The sequence below is a fragment of the Mustela lutreola genome, chromosome 1 (genome assembly GCF_030435805.1).
Source record: "Mustela lutreola isolate mMusLut2 chromosome 1, mMusLut2.pri, whole genome shotgun sequence".
NCBI lineage: Eukaryota > Metazoa > Chordata > Mammalia > Carnivora > Mustelidae > Mustela > Mustela lutreola.
Genome location: NC_081290.1, coordinates 182103408 through 182109407, shown reverse-complemented (window position 1 = coordinate 182109407; position 6000 = coordinate 182103408).

Sequence of the window (6000 nt, the reverse complement as noted above, 5' to 3'; positions counted from 1 at the left end):
AGAGAGAAAGTGCACATAGCGGGAACCCAGCTCCCATGGGAATTTAGAAAACATTTTCTCAAGTGTCTGAGAGTTATGTTTTAAAGGGGAGAATAAAAAAAAAACTCCATTAAAAGTATTAATGGCAGAGATATTTAAACATATTCCTATTGTAGCAATATAGGGGCATAACCTAATGGCATATTTTAGTTCTCAAAGAAAATATGACGTTTAATTGTTTGTATTGTAATGGAAAGAAAATTAAGTTAGGAGTTAAAAGGGGTCCTGGCTCTATTATTTAGCAGCTCTGTGACATTGAGGAAGCCACTTAGATTCTTTGAAATTCGGTGTCCTCATCAATGAAATGAGATTATCTACCCTCGTTACCTTCTGTATATGTCGTTACAAAGACAAATGGATTTCTGAAAGTGAAAGTAATTTTTTTCCCCGCACTATATTCTTACGCACACCTGACCGTATCTAGCATTGCTTCCTGCTTACCGGGGAGGTGAGGAATTGGGGTCTCCATTGTCAATCTTTGAGTCTCAAACCCAGGAGAACAGTGACTCTAGTAGGTACGTTACGTCAAAGGAAAAGTGACAAATTATTTTGAATACACTGCTTCTGCTGTCTTTCCTTTGGAAGACTGTTGGGGTGACATCCATTCCCACCAACCAAGCCATACTGGTTTTTTCAGGTGTGGGGCCTGCAAGGGCCTTCGTGCTTTGACCCCGTGACCTTCTTGGACTGACGCTGATCCTATAATCCTCGGAGAGAGCTTGTGTTCCCAGGATGTCCAGAGCAATTTCCCAGTCCCAGGAGAGACAATCGAGATAGAATTAGCTCTGGTTCGCCCATCACTAAACAGACGGCCCTGCAGGCCTGCCCCGGGGCATAAGAGCATGAGTACTTCATGAAGTACTCTCAGCCTGATTCTGGCTGCCAATTCTCTAAAAATCGCCCTGAAATGTAAAGCTTCGGAAACTCAGGAGCTGCCCAATCAATTCAGAGACACAACAGGAAATAAGAAAAGGTTACACAGATGTTTTACAGGATACACTCGCATCCTCTCCAATGGTAGGTTTGCAAGGCACTTCGGGAGCAACGGTTTTATCCCTCAGATTCCACGGTGGATGAGGCTCCAACTGTCCCAAGGAGTCAGGCTCTCTTCTAAATTTCTACATGCTGAAGGTGCCACAACAGCTTTGTAGCCAAGTCAACTTTCTAGCAACCTTCGCCAGCCTCATTAGTGTGAAATATGACTCCTACTCACAAATAAGTATCTCCCACTTGCTGAATACCATCTTGATCCAAGAAACTTCTGGGTGATGTTGACAACCAGATATGTAGAAATGAAAGAAAATTAATGGGGTAATACAAAATTCTCAATATAAACCCATATTTTACACACCGTGGTGTGTTTCCCCTAAGGAAGAATCTGCTATGACGTCGAGGGGTCTGGAACGATTGGCTGAAAAAAAGACAGGGAAGACAGATAAGGACAGAGTCACCGTGTCTTAACATTGGGAGGACGGCTGAATTTTCCTCAAGGCCGGCCTCTCATCCACCAAAGAATTACCCTCGTCCGCCGAACTGACAGTCGGCGCCTCTCGCTCCCGCATTCCTAATGCAGGGACGTGTCGAGGTGATGCGGCAGGGCTGTCCATCATCGAGTGTCTCCATCTGCTAGGATGTACTCCGTTATATTTAGCCAAAATCTGCCTCCTGTAACTCCTTCCACTTCGGCATTTGCCTTTGGTGACAAGAAAGCACAAGTCTGTTCTTTAGTCATAGGAAAGTTATTCAAAACTTAAGGACAATATAGGTGCCCACCCTACAAATCTTCTCTGTGCTCAACGGTCCGGTTCTCTGAGCGGTGACCGCCGTCTGACTTTGAGGTTCCTAATTCCCCCAGGGGGTGTGGACTCTTCTCTGGAAAGACACGAGTTCCTTGCTATTCAAAAAGCTCTCTGCGTCCCGCAGCCCCAGCGTCCCGGAGCCTGTTGTAAACGCCGACTCTCAGACCCCATGCCCGCCCTCCTGACAAGACGGTCTGCATGAGCCTTAAAGTTTGTAGTTTGTCGGACTGTGTCTTAAATACGGCAACGAGAATTATGCAAATCCCTCAAGTATGTTCTGAGGACCACAAAATGCAGTGAGATTATTTATCTGGCTCTGTACATTGTATCTGTATTCAATCTGTTATCATTGTCTTATTTTTATTTTTTCCAGCAAATGCCTCACATAGTTAATACCCTCTATGGTGATGACTAAGAAGACGGTCCAGGCCTTTTCCACATAAACTATGGCTAATCGTATTTGCTTCTCCTCACCATGCTGTAATTGATATTTTGCACCTATGTATGCAAATATCCACGTAACATTATTAAATTTTATCCTGTTGGCTGTAGCCGATTTTTCTACTCTGTTGGGATAATTTTGAAGCTTTATTTCATCAACCATCACATTACTTATTTCTCCCAGCTGTATCCTTTTAAAAATAGATGAGCATGTCTGTCTTTATTTAAGACACTGATAAAAATAGTGAATAAAACAAGGCTAAGGGAAGAATGCAGTAATGTATTTCTAGAAACTTCCTTCATAGAAACACATTAAATTCTACAAATGTTGGCTGGGAACCTGTCGTGTGTTGGAAACCACCCTGTGTTCATACCTGAAACACACGGAGAATGAGGCAACCTTCCTGTCCTTGAGAGGCCCACTGTCTAATGTGAACTCTGAATCTGGAGATCATGCAAGGCCATCTCTTGCCAGCACTACCATTCTTTCTTTAAGCTAATTATGGTAACAGAGTCCATGTCTGTGTGCCCCGAGGCAGGTCTGCTTTGCCACCTCATTAGTAATGAAAGAACCAAAGCTAATTCAATCTAGTCTGTCACTCTCTAGACTGAGGAATTATCCCAGACATCATGAGAACACAAGCTCTCTCTTGATATCATAGGAAAGGACAGCCAACACCACAAGATCTTTATTTCTCCTGAGGAATTCACCAAACCAAAGAACAAATGTGACCTTCTAAAATACATATACCTTGGAAGGAGATAAAAGGAACTCACCACACACAACATACATAGCAATATCTCAGACAGATAGCACAGGAGGGTAGGAAGAAAGACCCTGACTTCTGACCAGTTGTGTCTTGGCTGGCTGATCAACCTTAGAACTGACCCACCATCAACTGAATAAGAAAAACACAAGACCTCTAGCAAATTCAGATGAACATTTCCCCCCGCCCCCCCCCAAATCCAGCTTTGTGTAAGGAAGATCTGAACAAAAGACATTTAAAATCGACCAATGTCTTGACATTGTGAGCCCATGCTAGTCTAATTCAATTTTCAGTTTCTTTGGAATGAAAAGTCTTTATCCCACGGCCCTAACGACCTGCCAGTCTTCCCAGCTCCCCTGCCCCTTCCCGGCTGGCCCCTGGCTCTAGCATCCTTCATTTAACAATCATCGGCAAATGTTTGCCAGATGCCTTTTATGAAACAGGCTTTCATAAAACTTACAGCCTAGGGGGAGACACTGAAAATACAGAAGAGCATCAGTAAACAAAGGAGATTATTTTAGTTATTGGCAAATGCCACAAAGAAAATAAAACACGCTAAGTCGTGAGTGACACAGGCGTGTGCTCCTTCATATTCTACCATGTTCTCCAATTCCAAGAGAGGAACGTTCCTGGCCAAGGGAATGTGCCTACCCGAATCTCCCCAAGACTGTGTCCATGGTCCCTATTGCTAGATTCCCCTCCCCCCATCCAGGTTCTTCTTATTCACTTAGGCCTCGTCAGTTGTCCAATCTACCTCGTTTTTAATAGATACCCTAGGTCTTGTCATTGGTTTGGACATTCTACATAGAATACTTACAAATTCTCTCTTGCCCGCCTTGTGTCTTGAGTTCCTGGCTAAGGTTTCCTTTAGGACCCCCTTCTTCAAGTCCTCCCCTCTAGAGAAACAGACCCTGGTTCCCTCCTCTGATTAGAACTCCGCAACGTTTACTCTGTGTCCCATGGCGCCCTGAGCTTCCCTTTCTCATAGATCTTTCGTGCTATCTTGTCCCTGACACGCCCATTGTCCCCACCGGGGGGTCAGCTCCTTGAAGGTGGGGGCTCACTCTCCGTTGACAACCCGTTGTCCAGCACCGTGTCTGACACATGCTCCGCCCTCACACACTAGAGACGAGTGCATAAGGGTGATTAAGTGGTTTTAGATTCAGATTTTTGACTTCACCTCATTCAGCTGAGTCATACTGCCGTGTATTTTTAATATCTATAAAAATATATATATTTTTTCTGATGACATGAACTACCAAGGGTTGTTTCATGTGGCTGTGTTTTCTCTTGTTAGAAGTACATTACATTTTTCAATTCAAACTGAATTCCATTCTACTTGAAATGGCTCTGGGCAACCAGTCTTCCTGGATAATAGAAAACTGAGTGGGGCTTCGCGGCACAAGATTTATATGTTTCTAATTCACCTCTGGTATATATCTTGCTCAGTTTTAAATGACACATGGTAATCCATCTCTGATTTTTTACTTTAGAAAAACCAAAGTATTTAATAGGTTTTTTCCTATCATTTATGTATGTGGGTTCTCAAGAAATCTCTTGAGAATTTTTTCAATCCTCCTCCTTGGACATAAGAAGAAATCATAACTTTTCAGGAAAACAAGACTGTGAAAACAAGCAATTTTAAGCTTGGCTTAAAATTCAGAAACAAGGATATTCTTACATATGTAAGTAACAACATAAGTACTGTGATTTTGGAAAGGAAAGAGTCTTCATGCTTCTCCCCAAATTCTCTTGTAGGCAATGAGTCTTCCCAACTTCCACATTTTTTGATTTTCTCATTAAAAAGCAAATTCCCTTAGGAAGGACACATGAAGCCTTGCTCACACTGAAATTTAAGTGGCTAACATCAGGTTTTTTTTTTCCTTGCAAAACAGTGAATAGCTTATAAACTCTGGAGTGCTGAGGGGAGGAGGGAAGGGGGAAGCACCGCAGAGATGAGGACATATCCAAAAATGGTCACAGGACCCGAAACTCAAATGTTATCAGCTCCTCAATTCTCCAAGGCTTAATCTTGCCATTTGGGTAGGGGCCCAAGGCCAAGCCTGAGAGGAGGTGTTACTCTCCCACCATCCTTCATGGTTAGTTTTCAGATTCAATACTGCTAAACCCTGTACTAAGTTTCTGATGACATACCATGAAATGTGATGAAACAAATCCCTCGCTTATTCTGGAAATCACGGTGAAATATCCTCCATGATTGATTTTGAGTATGCAATCGATTCTGGCCAGTCATTCATTAGTAATGGGCAAAATAATTTAAAATATTCAATAACCGGGCTATGCCCATGGGTGTATTTACATATGTCTTCATAAGAATCACCAAGGGTAATTTGACATTTATCTATGCAAGCTCTGGCCAATGTTGAGTTTAGCAATGAATTACTCACAGGCGCTTTTTATTTTAAAGCCAGATTAGGATTCCAAATTGTATGTGTTTGTCAAATACTGAATAATTCAGATGGCTTTTAATCAGTTCTTGCTGCAAATGCTATGGCTAAGAAATAGGACTTAGGAGGGAAGATGTCACAAGGCCCAGCAGAGAAAAAGAGCGAGATGTGGATTAACCACCGCAGGTGGTTAGCAAGGAAGTAAATGATGAATGAGAGAGAGCGTTGATGATGCTAATTTGGAAGGCAGTCTTCTGGGCTGATGGCGGAGGAAGGCCAGGCATGAATAAAAGCAGCCAACATTACCATGTGCCGTGTTCTGGGAACTGTACAAACGGCTGGAGATGCTGACCTAAGTGGTCAGCAGCCATTGGACTTGAGAGCTCCAACTTGACATGACTGCATTCTCCTGAGAGGGAGGCAGAGAGAGGCAAGATGGACCAACACGTGAAACAGAGGAGGCTCTTGGATAGAGGTTGTTGGGATTGGAGGTACACACCTGTGTCTCCATCTTCTCCATGTGTGGTGTTCTCAATACCTTCAATC